This window comes from Lontra canadensis, unplaced genomic scaffold (genome assembly GCF_010015895.1).
Source record: "Lontra canadensis isolate GAN:19392208 unplaced genomic scaffold, GSC_riverotter_1.0 scaffold147, whole genome shotgun sequence".
Classification (NCBI taxonomy): Eukaryota; Metazoa; Chordata; class Mammalia; order Carnivora; family Mustelidae; genus Lontra; species Lontra canadensis.
In genome coordinates, this window is record NW_022631141.1 from 1,065,517 (window position 1) to 1,080,364 (window position 14,848).

A 14,848-nucleotide genomic window follows, 5' to 3' on the forward strand; every position below is an offset into this window, starting at 1 on the left:
TAACTCATGGCCAATTTCAAGTGTCTTAATTTTGACTTTTAAATTTAAGTAGTAGAAGTACCTGAGGTCCAAAACCTCAGGAAAATCATTCACGAGGCTCCTTCAAGAACATCCCACTTTTAGAACCATGATGTCAACATCGAATGTCATCTTTGGTGCCCCACAGATGCAAGTGGATAGAAAAATACGAGTCATGATCTTCAGACAGAATGACTGAAATTGTAAGTTAATTTACGTGATCAGGAGTCAGAGAGCGGGTCAGGTCTGGGACATGTGAAGACAAAGGCACAGAGTGGGAGTACAGATGAGGGTGGGTGGGGCAGGGAACCCCCCACACGTGGTGACGTGCCGTCATCTGGACTGGCCCGGGCCTCCGAGGTAACCAGAAAAGCCTACAAAATGTAAGCAGTCGGTGGAGGGCAATTTATAATGCTTTTTCCAGAGCAGAGCCAAATAGATCCTTAAAATTTTAAATATTTTAAATTTAAATTTAAATAGAATTTTAAATATTTCCAATGAGTTCAAGATTAGATTTAGGCTCAACCAACAATGCAAAACTATTACTTGTTTGAAGCATCGTCCATGAGCAGTGGTTAATTTCAGACTGAGTGGTAATGATCGGAAAGTCTGGCTCATCTACTGAGCTTATAGGAAATTCGTTCATTTGAAATCATTTTTTTCACCAATAAAATTTCATAGTTTTTTAAAGTATCGTCATATTTTTAGAAAGAAGTCCTGACAAAGTTCAGAAACGAATGGCATTAATGTTTGGAAGTGGGAGAAGTGAATCAAATCGTTGACCGTACTTGTAGGCTGAAGCCACAATTTTTTAAAAAGCCACTTTCGATGAGGCACTGACTCTGCGGGATACCGTGCTGGTCACTATGAAGATAGAATGAAGGACAAAAGCCTTTTTCTTAGGATGGTGCCCGTTTCCGCCCCCTGGGAAGACACATTTTCAATGAGCAGTGACTGGGTGACTGACAATAAACAAACGTCACTGCTCACCCACCTCAGAATCAGTGCTTATCACCAAACATCGCTGGTGTTCTCCCACTTTCTCGTTTCGCCTGAGGACAGACTCAGTGCAAAATAAGGACACAGGTCAGTGACACCCGGTACTCAATTCTGCAGGGTTCTGAGTAAGGTAAATAAAAGTCGTCCAGACGACGAAACCAGAAGTCGATTCCTTCAGGAAGGGGCCGGGCTGCTTGTCTCTGGCTACTGTTCACGGGGGAGCGAGCTGAGCTGGTGATGGAGATGTGTCATCCCACAGAAATGTGTTGGCAAGTCTCCTGTCAACACACGTCCTTATCTCGGGCTATTAATGGTGAGAATGAAAGCCGGGCCTTCTGGCTACGACTGGTGAGGTGGTTGGCAGTTTCAGGTGACACCTTTGACACGGAGAAGCTGAGCCGGCGTTTACAAACGCTTCTTACAGGGCTCCCGGATCCCGGGAAATCGGAAAACCTGGGGAATGAGCAAACAGGACTGGACTGAATAAGAAATGTGTGTCTCCTGCTGATTCAGACATAAGCAATATGGGACTTTTTAGAAACAGACGTCATCATGTGTTTCTAAGTCCAAAACACCACTCAAGGGAGAATCAGAAATGTCCGTGACCCACCCCTGAGTAAAGCATGGGGCTGGGGGGGTTGGTTCCAGACCAGGAAAAGTGGGAACAAAGGCCACTGGAGTTGGATTAAAATTAAGAAAATTCTGTAAGTCAGAGAACCCTAAAGGCTTCAGTTTACAGGGTTGTACATTAACTATGTTGACAATGACACTTAGTATCTTTATGTTTCCGAAAGCTAAGCCATCTGATGGTGCCAGGGCAGGAAGTACTGGTTTCTGTAAATACCCTCTGATGGTTGCTTTGTTCTAGTTTCTGAGTTTTCCACCCACAGCCCCAGGGAACTGGTAAGGCCCTTAAACAGGAGCACGAACCTGGAATGTAGACCCTGGATCGCAGGGACACGAGCGCCCCACCGACCCGCTAATGCGCAGCCGTGATATCCCCCAGGTCAGCTGCTGAGCCCAGAGGGCCTCTGGTCAGAAGCCGCAGGTGCCGAACAGGAGGCCAGCAGCTGAGGGGTGCACTGGCCTCCCATGTGTGAACCCCACACTCCCCAGGGCTGGCTGGGTTCGTCCTGGGGGATCCCCTACAGAAAGAAAGGCAGTCTGCAAGAAAAAAGGAAATTCTTTTTATCCTCTCACTCTTACTACATCCTCTTACTCGAGGATGACATGGGAAAGTCAACACTTAACTTTCTGGCCTCACATTCTTCCTTTTTTAAATTTTTTGAAAGATTTTATTTATTTATTCTAGAGAGAGCGAGTGAGAGCGGGATGGAAGGAGAGGGAAATTCAAGCGGAGCGCAGGGCCCGATGTGGGGCTTGATCCCACGACCCTGACATCAGGACCTGTGCCACAACCAAGAGTCGGATGCTTAACTGACTGAGCTCCCCCAGCTAGTGCCCTGGGCTCAGTTTCAATGAGCTGTGAGTTTACAGTGCTTTGCTATGAAGACTGGATCCTGGATGTCCACGTCCGCCCCACTGAACCAGAGTTGCGAGAGAAAACAACCAGGAATAGCAGTCATTCTAGCCCATCCCTGTCCAAATGCCTCTGAAAAGGGAAAAATCTGGATTGCTTGGCAATGAATAATGGAAATGAAAACCAACTAGGAAATGGGAACTTTGTGGTTTTAACAACAAGTAATTGTAATATATTTAAAGATACCCAGTATTTAAACAAATGAAGCAAAAAGTCTATTTTTAAAGCAGCCTGGCCTCACCTTGACACCCTCATTCACTAAAGTCAAATTTGGTACATATTCTTAAACAACAACTCTTTTAAAGATTTTATTTATTTATTTATTTGAGAGAGAGCACAAGCAAGGGGGAGGCAGAGAGGGAGAGGGAGAAGCAGACTCCTCACAGAGCAGGGAGCCTGATGCGGGGCTTGATCCCGGGACCCTGAGATCATGACCCGAGCTGAAACCAAGAGTCGGATGTTTAGCCAACTGAGCCACCCAGGCACCCTGCCCCCCATATATATTTTTTAGGTTGATTTACTTAGACAGTAGTTGATCGTAAAGGTTTTTTTAAATGGTACTTTCTAGAACAGAAAGCTTCCCATGCTGTTGGTATGCTGCATTGGCTTTATTTTCAATTCCAGGAAAGCCATCTGGAACGCATTTTGGGTACTATGTTTCAGAGTTTGCCCTTCTTCACTGAATCTATCATAAAATTAAGAATGAACTCAAAACCACATAAAATCTGTCTTAATAAAACTATGTGTTAAAGAGGTTAAATTTTAAACATTTTCTATAAGCTCCAATTAGACGATTTCAGACAATGGTAGACAGGAATTCACGGCAACCACGAGCTTCCAACAAAGACTCCTGTAGGTCAGCCCAGCTGCGGGGCTGATTTCCTACCTCAGTCTACAGGGGAGAAGGCAGTTGTCCCAGGGTGAGGGCCACAGGCAGCATCCGTGCCTCGGGCGTCTGCCTGGAATGCCAGTGCACTGACTTCCTGCGGATATCCATCAGCACTACAGAGGGTCCCCAATGGTTTCCCCGTAAATGACAAGGAGGGAAAGGCCTTATTCTTGGCATGAGAGTTATGACCAGGCAATTAAAACACGGCTAAAGCGAGGATCATGGTAAGCTGACATCTAACTGGCAAGGAAATCCGTTCACGCTATGGACTGCCGGACGGGTGTGTGTTTCTTTACCCTCTCTGGGGATTCTGCTCTTGACCAAGTCTGTGGGGACCATGCGCGGATTGAGGACGCGGGTCTTGGAATCAGTTACAGCAGCTGAAATCCCAGCCCTGCCATTTGGGAGCTCCCTGACGTAGGCAATGTGTTTCCTCTCACTGATACAACAGTGAGCAAAACACATCCTAATCCTAGCCAGGAGAAAGGTGATGAGATAATGAGAGAGAAAAACAGCAGGAAAGAGGGGTCATGGGGGATGTTGCAATTTATTGACAGTGGCAGGAAAGGGCTCACGGAGAGGGGGCTTTTGAGTTGGGATCTGAGGGAGATGGAGGTGGGAGCTCCCGCGCTGTCTGGGGTAAGAATGTTCTCAGCACAAAGAAGAGCCGGTGCAAAGGCCCTGAGGTAAGAATGCCTCAGGCAGCAAGAAGGCCAGCGTGGCTGGAGCAGAGAGAAGAAAAGTTACTGAACCTTAACTATACAGATGGGATCCTCACAGTCCCTGTCTTCCAGCTCATTTGATGATTACAGGACATCACGATGAAGAGCGCCAGCACCCGCGCCCGGCACACGGTCAGTGGCCTACACAGCGTCCATCAAAACCACTGTGCTCAGTGCCCTTGTAGGCGCAGCGGCTGTTGCAGCAGGGTGTTGACAGGGATGTAGCCCGGAGGACACATGTGTGGAACTGAGACAGGAAGGACAACACAGGCTCGGCCACGCGAATACCGGTGAGCAGAGCGCTAGCCCCCGCGAGAGGAGGAGCAGGCACAGAGGCCCTGGGGTGGGTGGAAGCTTCCACTCGGGGACAGAAAAATGCAGGCTGGAACCCAGTGGACCGAGAGTGAGGGGAAGGCCGAGCCGGGCACCTCACAGAGGCTCCCCCGGGGCTCTGCCCAGCCTGTTCTGTCTACATCTCGGGAAGTCATTGGGCCCAAACCTTGACTTTCATGTCCACTCCCCGGGGCAGCCCCACCATAGGTCCCGCCCTGCCCCGTCATCTGGAGGTCACTCAGGCTTCCGTTTGGTCAGGTGACCTGCTCCCCGGGTCGCTGCTGCCCCAGGAGCCAGTTTCCAGGTTGGCTCACTCTTCTCTGTTTATCTTCCATCACCTGTGAAACTCGATCCTTTAACACCTAACGTGGCTTCCGGTTCCCCGTGGCTTCCGGTTCCCAGTGGCTTCCGGTTCCCAGTTGGATCCTGACGAGTACAGGTGACAGTATGAGGAATAAAATGGGAAAACAGAACAATGAATCCATGAACACTAATCAGGAACTAATGATGTGCTGTATGTTGGCTAATTGAATTTAAATAAAAAAATAAAAAGGGAAAACAAAAGTACATTTTCCAGTTCGAATCAGCACTGACTTTATTGTATCTTTTTGTGTAACTTAATGTGTATCTTCATGTACCAATTATAGGTTTATTTTCAGATATGAATAAAGATAATGCTCCCTGCTCTTACATCTCACAGAGAGTGAGAAAATACAATGGAATAAAACTTCCATTTGAAAGCAAATGTAGTTATTATTTACCCTATTCCCAAAGCTTACGGATGGGTAAGGAATGTTTCATCCTAGCTGTGGCCAAAGACGGATGCCCTGTCCTCTGCTCAGTAGATTACACATAAGTGACACGCTATGTTAGCTGACCAGAGTTTGTTTATTCATTAAAAAGAGAAAATTTGTTTATTAGAGTAGATCCTATGACAATGCTGAAACTATAAGCTCCGTTAAAAATGGTCAAACTTCAATGGGAAACTATGGACATCTACATTCTTCCCATAAATGTCCAACGATCGATACATTTTTGCCTAAAAACATGCTGATGGAGTCATTCACTCTTCCCTCCTGTGACCTTTGGCTCTATAGCCCTACCCCTGGGGACATGAACTTGACGGCCACAGGGGCACCTGATGAGGGGTGCACAGTCTCTTTTCACGTGCTCGTCTATGACCTTCAACACCCACGTGGAACTTTGTCTCCTGATTCTCTCTGACTCGGATGCAGAAACTTCTCTTGTCACCCTTTGCTTCCCCACTGGAAAGCTCCTTTTGGTTCCTTTTCTTTCTTCTGTTTCTTCCTCCTTGAGCACTGTTGAGCTCAGTTTGCATGTTTCAGAGAAACTCTCAGAGGAGCCCATCATTCTGCTTCTCCCAATACTTGTGTGTTCAGCAGTGCCATTGCAATGGCCTGTTGGACCCGGTTATTTCCAAAGTCCGGGGAGCCCTACGCCGGAGCACCTCTCCGCCATGAGTATAATTACATGATGCACATAATCATGTCCCTTGTACAGGAAGCGATGCTGTTTTCTGTGCACTATGACCAGAGAGAGAGCCAACAAAACAGAATTATTACTCCTCTTGCATTGTAATAAAGCCCCGTTTTACTTTGGAATTAAACTATTACACACTATTACTATACTTACAATAAAACAATTTAACATAGTAAATATGAAGATTTTACTAGGTCATTCTGGAACATAAAACTTACAAAAACGATACAATAATAAAATATGTTCATCTTTTTTTATTATGTTACGTTAGTCACCATACAGTAGTTTTTGACATTGTGTTCCATGATTCATTGTTTGAGTATAACACCCAGTGCTCCATGCAGTCCGTGCCCTCCTTAATTCCCACCACCAGGCTCACCCAACCCCACAACCCTCTCCCCTTCTAAAACCCTCAGTTTGTTTCCCAGAGTCCAGAGTCTCTCATGGTTCCTCTCCCCATGAATCTCCCCCTTCATTTTTCCCGTCCTTCTCCTCATGTCCTCCATGCTATTCCTTATGCTCCACAAATAAGCAAAACCATATGATAATTGTCTTTCTCTGCTTGACTCATTTCCCTCAGCATAATCTCCTCCAGTCCCATCCATGTCGATGCGGATGGTGGGTTTCATCTTTTGTTCAGGTAATTAACTCAATGTTATTAGTAGACTCAGGCACTCAGTTTAATGAAGACTGGATTTTCTGAAAATGAAAATGAACTATTACAAAATACATCTCAAAAAACAGAGAATTCTAAGGGTTTCCTAGAAAATTCCTTGGATGACCTAGTAGTAAACTTTATAAATTTTTTTTTATTATTAAAACAATCCCTGTAAAAATTTAGAAAATAAGGACATTGTGAATAAAAAATAAAAATTGCTCATAACCTTAAATCCTGGAAATAATTGGTGTTAATATTTCTTCCAAACTTTATATATATATTTTAAATTGCATATTATACTCAATTTTGTATCCTACTACTTTACTACATTATGATATAAACAATTTTCACTGTCATAATATTCTTTTTTTTCCATTTTTTAAATTTAAATACAATTAATGAACATATAATGTATTATTAGTTTCAGATGCAGAAGTCACGGATTCATCAGCCTTATCACCCACGGTTCATTCCATCACGTGCCCTCCTTAATGCCCATCCCCCAGTTACCCCAGCCCCATCCCCTCCCCTCCAGCAACCCTTAGTTTGTTTCTTAGAGTTAAGAGTCCCTTATGATTTGTCTTCCAGGTGTCCCTAAACTTCAATCAGCTTTGTTGCTACTTAAATGATTACTATCCAAAGCACTTGGCAAATACTAAATGCTCAGTGTAAAGTGGCTACAAATATTAGAATCCAAATGTAATGATTATGGAGTTTATCCAAAGTTTGTATTATTGGCATTTATGAAACAATTGCTGAGCTGCAAATGATAATGGGCACGGGAGGGAAATTCATATATGAGGCATGAGGTTGCTTTATTTAGTGACGTTTGAATCTCCCTGATGGCTAAGGATGATGAACATTTATTCATGCGTCTGTTAGCCATTTGTATGTCTTCTTTGGAGAAGTGTCTGTTCATGTCTGCTGCCCATTTTTTGACGTGATTATCTGTTTTGTGTGTGTTGAGTTTGAGGAGTTCTTTATAGATCTTGGGTATCAGCCCTTTGTCTGTAGTGTCATTTGAGATTCAAATCAAAACCACATTGACTTATTTCACTTAAGTCAAGCAGAGAGAGTCAATTATCATATGGTTTCACTTATTTGTGGAGCATAACAAATAGCATGGAGGACAAGGGGAGTTAGAGAGGAGAAGGGAGTTGGGGGAAATTGGAAGGGGAGGTGAACCATGAGAGACTCTGAAAAACAATCTGAGGGGTTTGAAGCGGCAGGGGGTGGGAGGTTGGGGGAACCAGGTGGTGGGTATTAGAGAGGGCACGGATTGCATGGAGCACTGGGTGTGGTGCAAAAACAAGAAATACTGTTATGCTGAAAATAAAATAAAAAAAAAAAAACCACATTGAGATACCACCTTATACCAGTTCAAACGGCCAAAATTAACAACACAGTAAGCAAATGTTGGAGAGGATGTGGAGAAAGGGGAACCCTCTTACACTGTTGGTGGGAATGCAAGTTGGTGCAGCCACTCTGGAAAACAGTGTGGAGATTCCTTAAGAAATTAAAAATAGAGCTGCCCTATGACCCTGCAATTGCACTACTGGGTATTTACCCCAAAGATACAGATGTTGTGAAAAGAAGGGGCCATCTGTACCCCAATTTTCATAGCAGCAATGACTACAGTCACCAAACTGTGGAAAGAACCAAGATGCCCTTCAACGGACGAATGGATAAGGAAGATGTGGTCCATACACACTATGGAGTATTGTGCCTCCATCAGAAAGGATGAATACCCAACTTTTGTATCAACATGGATGGGACTGGAGGGGATTATGCTGAGTGAAATAAGTCAAGCAGAGAGAGTCAGTTATCATATGGTTTCACTTACTTTTGGTGCATAAGGAATAACATGGAGGACATGGGGAGATGGGGAGGAGAAAGGAGTTGGGGGAAATCGGAGGGAGAGACGAAGCACGAGAAAACAAACTGAGGGTTTTGGAGGCAGGAGGGTGGGGGATGGGTGAGCCTGGTGGTGGGTCTTAAGGAGGGCAAGGACTGCATGGAGCACTGGGTGCGGGGCATAAACTATGAAGCTTGGAACACTGAAAAAATTAAATTAAAAAAATAATTTAGTGACATTTGCGTAAAATGATAAACATGCCAATTACAAGAGTTTTTGTTGATTCAGGAAAGCCTTCTGGCAAAAAGAACTGGACAAACATAAATGTTAGTGTGTAGCTGAGACAAACACACACACCTTCCTTGTCACATATTTGCCCCAGTTAGGGACATTTTTACATCAGATGTTTCCTAGACAGATGTTTCCTAGCTGGGAGCCAGAATGAGCCATTTCTTCCCTAATAAGGACAGAGAAACTGTAGGCAGACTTTTAATGCTTGTATTGTCTAACTCTTAATAATACAATATTTAGGGGCGCCTGGGTGGCTCAGTCAGTGAAGCGTCTGTGTTCAGCTCAGGTCATGAGCTCAGGGTCCTGGGATCAAGCCCCACATCGGGCTCCCTGCTCTGCGGGGAGTCTGCCTCTCCCTCTGCCTGCTGCTCCCCCTGCTCATGCTCTCTCTCTCTTTCTCTCTCTGAAATAAATAAATACAGTCTTTAAAAAACTACAACATTTAGTCCATACTGAGTGAAGAAAAGGAATGTGATACAAAGCAGGAAGACATGCAATAAAGACCTATAAACAGAATGATGTGTTTTATTCGTGAATCACTATAAATTATTTTCACCACATGAAGTTTAAATGATCAACAATTGCCCAACTCTGTTACACTTTCTTCAACCACAGGGGGTGAAAACCGGGTCAAGTCACACTCCATGGCGGGATCACACAACCCCGCGGCGTCAGCATGAGCCTCCGAGACCTCAGAATGCGTCTGGGCTGATTCTGTTTTGTTGCTTTACTCGCTGTTTGGGGCTGTGAGATGGAAACCTCGGCGCTGCAGCCATTTATGTACATGACAGGAGCAGAGCAATGTTCTCCCAAATGGGGGATTTCTGTAAGTTCGACCACTCTCCAAGGTCAACGACTCCACAAGGCCAGTGACTGGGACCACACTAGACTTAACTACGGAATACTCACCTCACTCCTCAGCGCACAGCCTGCCTCCTCCTAGGCAGTCACTGGGAGGACAGGTATGAGCCCGCTGTCCAGAGGCCCCATCAGATGGGGGAGAAAACTCCATGTTCTAAAAGGGAAATGACTTGGAAAATAACTGAGAAAATTGTCAAAACAAGAACAAAACCCATCACTTCGAGTAGAAGGTATTAAGAAATGGGAAGTCTTCAGGAGACACTGTTCATCCTTATTCTCTGGTGCCAAAGATTCTGATGCCGGCAGGGTCCCAGAAAACTCCAGTGAAACTGGGCTGGGTCTCAGGTCCCCACTCTTGAATGATGCTCAGACAGTGTGGTCCACAGTTCCAGGGGAAAGATCTGGAACATAACTCACTGTTCTAACACACGTATGCAGAGGGGCATTTCGGGAAGCTCCCAAATGTGACATTTTAAAGATTGTACTTTGAGAAGCTGTCCTTTTGATGTTTCTTTTATTTCCTTATAGAATCAAAAATGTAAGATATATCACAGTATAAAAAAGTTTCTTTAGAGATAGCCTTAATTTTTATGTGTTTCCAAATATTCTTGGTTTTAAAAAATCTGAACTGTACTATAATCGCCCAAGATTTAAAAACTACTGGGGTGTCCGGGTGGCTCAGCTGGTTAAGTGTCCAACTCTTGATTTTGGCTCTGGTCATGGTCTCAGGGCCGTGAGATCGAACTCCGTGTTGGGCTCTGCGCTCAGCACAGAGTCTGCTTGATATCCTCTCTCCCTCTGCCCCTTCCCCTGATTGTGCTCTCTAAATACACACACATATACATAAAATCTTTAAAAAAATTTTTAAAACTACTATAAGACATGAATGTTAAATACGGATATGTAAATTCCGCTTACAATAAAACATTTGAATATTGTTTTAATTTCATCACGGTGTAAGGCCAGAGATGACGGAGAACAACTCGTGAATCAACATTGAGCCTACGCTACGTATCAGTGACACACTGAAAGACCGAATTGGTGATCCCAGAGTTCTGAGCCACAGCCTTACAGAAAGACTGTTTTAAAACACCGAAAATCTATACTTGGATAGCTTCTTGCAAAGTGAGCTACGGCACCCTAACTTGCTTTCTCCTTCAAGTGCAGCTAAACGTAAGCACAGAAAGACCATAACGCGTTTCTCCAACGTTCTGCTGAATGAGATTCACACACTACATTTAATACTACGTCAATGAACTCTATCAGTAGCCGTGAAATGAGTGAGGGTTTACTGTAAACGGCACTCAGCAGTAGACACACACCATTCTGAGCTACTTGAAATTGAGTGCACAAGGTCTGGTACTCATCTTTATATCCTTAACTACTTGGGCCATGCTTGTCACATGTTAGGAGCGCGATTAAAATGTGTTGAGCGGATGGACACAGATAAAGGATAGGCTCAAGATGATTATCTACAGATTTCTTGCTGAAATTATTTCACATCCTAATTGTTTGCTTCCCTTGAGAAAGAATCAGACCCACCCAAGAATATGGCTTCAAGATTTGTTGTTTCTGAACTTTCTAAATTCACAGAAGTCTACTGTACTACACTACTGTTGTTAAGAGACAACTGACTTTGACTTTTACTTAAAATTCAGTTCTTACTGGGAATTATTAAATAAGGAGGAAAATGAAACCATTAGTTCTCAATAACATTTTTTAATTGAAAAAAAATGTAAAGGTATTTTAAGCCACCTAGACAAGATTTACTAAGTCAATATTCAAGTGAGAGAAACAAGGCCTGGTTTGGAATGCACAAGAGTGTGAAGTGTGGGTAACAGAGGATTGTAGACCCCAAAGGACCTCCAGAGATCATCTAGCCTGATCCCTTTATATTCCATTAGGAAACAGATCGAGAAACTTCCTCAAAGCCACAGACTCAAATACAGCTAATGTCAGGGTTAGCATTCCAGCCTCCTGACTTAGGACAGTCCAGGATCCTATGTGTTACCCTCAAAGTACTTAACCCGCGAGGATATGATCTGCCAAATGTCATCCTGCAAAGACTTTCATTTGGGGCCAAGGGTGTGGAGGGAGATCATGTGAGCCTCTGCCTCCTCGAGCTGCCTTTACAGGGTCAGAATATTCGCAGAGGATTCATTTCTTGTCCCGATTTTGTTTGTGTTACTGTCTGTTCAAGGAAAGAGCACGTTTAGCACATTTTTGTTTGTTTTGTTTTGTTTTGTTTTTTTGCCCAAAGAAAAAGTTTATGGATTAAAAAAAAGGCTTCCCTCCTCGTTTCATGACCATAAAGGCAGAATGTCAGTTTTGCTTGTTTTGAGGACATTCTCTCTAAAATTGGTTGAGCAGCAGGGGACTTGTAATTTGCTCTCTGCCCCAGGAAGAGAGGGAAGGAGAGGAAACAGAGAGAGGAGGAAGGGGAAGAGGTGGGGAGGAAGGGAAGTGGGTTAGGAAAGACATTTATCCTGGAACAACAGGGGACTGGGCACTGCCCTGGGGCTTTCTGTCTTGTGTCCTAGTGAGTGGCAAGAATCCGAGTGAGTCCGTCCCAGTGCCCGTGACCCCATGAAGCTACGAACACAGTCAGTCAGACCTGCAGGGCGATCGAGAGCTCTTCCCACCGCCAGGCCCAAGGCCACTCACTGTGTGCCTCAGCGTGGAGCCCATCTCATCCCCCGCTGCCAGGACCACTCTAGCCATGGGTCCAAGCCGAAATGGGATAACTTAAGCCAGATGTCGGAAATGAGCCATCTGCTTAGGAAAGCATAGTTAAGGATGTGTCAATTTTTTCCAAAACCAAGATTCTTTCCACTATTTCCAAAACACTGACAAACAAAAGTGATTAAGACGTGACCCCTTCTTGTACGAACGCGCAGCTGATGAAAACAATCGCGCAAGAGGTTGAGCACGGAATCCGACCCACTGTTCTCCCGACCGGACACAGTTCACCTGTGTTGGAAGGGCCTATACCTGCCAGTTCCGGCTGACCTCACGGTGCTGTCAGCTAGGAGGGGCAGCACATTACACAACCAGCAAAAACGGAACCGTCATCCGGATATTTCATTTGCCCTATCCATATCCAGATTAAATAAGTTATTTGAACCAGTGCGCTCCATCACTAGCCACGATCTTACCATAGACCCCAAGTTAGTTGACAGGGATGGAGGCAGGTTCCCCAGGTTAAGATGACCTGCCCGTCCGAGCTGAGGCATTACATCAGGAAGGGGTTCTCAGAAACACGGGGCGGTCAAATAGGACTTGGGGACAAGACCTAGGTGGGCTCACCCACTCTCCCCCTGTCTCTTGTCATCCCAAGCGACGGCCCACAGTCATATGTGCACGGCACGCTTCCTCGACCAGCGCAGGATATCACCTGTACCCCCGCTTTCTCTGCACTGCCGAACAACACATAGAGAGCAGTCAGAGTGATACCATCACATGTGGTAGCCCAGAACATGATACAGCGAATTTTAAAATGTCAGTCGCTGGATGGCAGAACTTAAGCACAAGCATACAAATCTGTAAGTACATGCCAAAAAAGATAAATCGTTGGAAAAATTCAGCACTTTACTATGATTCCTCATGATGGACATGAGGAGACAAATGATTAAATTACAACCAACAGCAAAGGGGGAGATTTCCCCAAAACGCAGCCTATGAAGACAAGAATATTGAAAACTGATACCGGAAATCTTAATCCACAAATGATGAAACTAAAGACTATGAAAACAATTTGTCTTTTATTTCAATAATGCCCTTTTTAACTATTTATTTTGGTTATTTTAGAAAGATAACATGTATTTAAATGTTAATACATTTTAGCTTCTGTAATAGGTTTATAAATTTTTAATTAAAATGTTACAATTACCTAATTTCAATGACTTTTTAAAATGTTTTATATCCTGGACATGCTTTAAAAACATGAGTTTTTTTTAAGATTTTATTTATTTATTTGAGAGACAGAGAGAGCACAGAAGCAGGGGGAGCAGCAGAGGGAGAGGGAGAAGCAGACTTCCCACTGGCCAGGGAGCCCGACATGGGACTCGATCTCAAGACCCTAGGATCATGACCTGAGCTGAAGGCAGATGCTTCACCAGCTGAGCCACCCAGGTGCCCTAAAAAATGTGAGTCTTAAACAAAATTTTATGGAACAAATATTCCCATTTTGTTCATTTCAGAAACTCACTGAAATCTCTCAGGTGCTAACGAATCCTCCTGTTCTCTTGGTTTGGTTGTGCTTTATGAATGTTACTTCTTCTACGTAGTTTTAACAGAGCAAGGATTTACGTATGGGCAAATTTGTCTTCTGCTTGGACTGTATATTCTGTGACAGAGAGTTAACAGGCCAGGTCTGAAGGAGGCACCCGTTGCGGTCACCCAGAGCCCTTTGCTCCGCCTCCAAATAAACTATGAAAATACTGTTCTTGATTATGTTTCTTATATTTCTGTGTATCTCATGCGTATCCGTCAGTGGGAAAGAATACATACGTTATCGGATACGACAATCTGTCACTCATACATTTACGGAGCAGCTGTGTTTCTCGGTCTGAACACTGGAGCGCTGATGGGTCCGTTTCTCGTGAGTAGCTCTGGTCCAGATTGAATTGCCATGACCTAAAGATGAGTTTTGGGGTAAAGATGTTAGAGCAGAGGAGATGCCAGAAAACACTGGTGACACAGTCGAACTGGGCCGCCACCTTCCATCCCTACCAGCCTGACCAGCGTATTGGCTTACTCTTTGTTCTGCGGTCGAAATGCAGTGACCCTCGGTAGGACACACACAGACGAGCTCAGGAAAACGGAGACAACAGAATGGGACACAAGCAGCTCCCTGATCAGGTGATAACAAACCAGGAGGAGTTCTGGGGATTGGTTTTATTGGGTTTTGGGTTTTTTCTTTAAAAATGTTTTTAGTTGTCTGCAGAACATTCTCTCTGAACCTAACCTCCTTCTAATTCATAACTGTTTCCCTGTGAGCTGTATACTATTTGCAATTATTTTTTAATTCTTGAATTTTTGAAGTCAGCGATCAAAAATTACTTGGTTAACAGATGGATTAAGCATAAAAATCGCCCAATTTCAGTTCCAATTGCAAGTAACCTAATATTCAAAATAAGTGAAGAACTAATAAAACTCAACACCAAAAAGAACCCAATTGGAT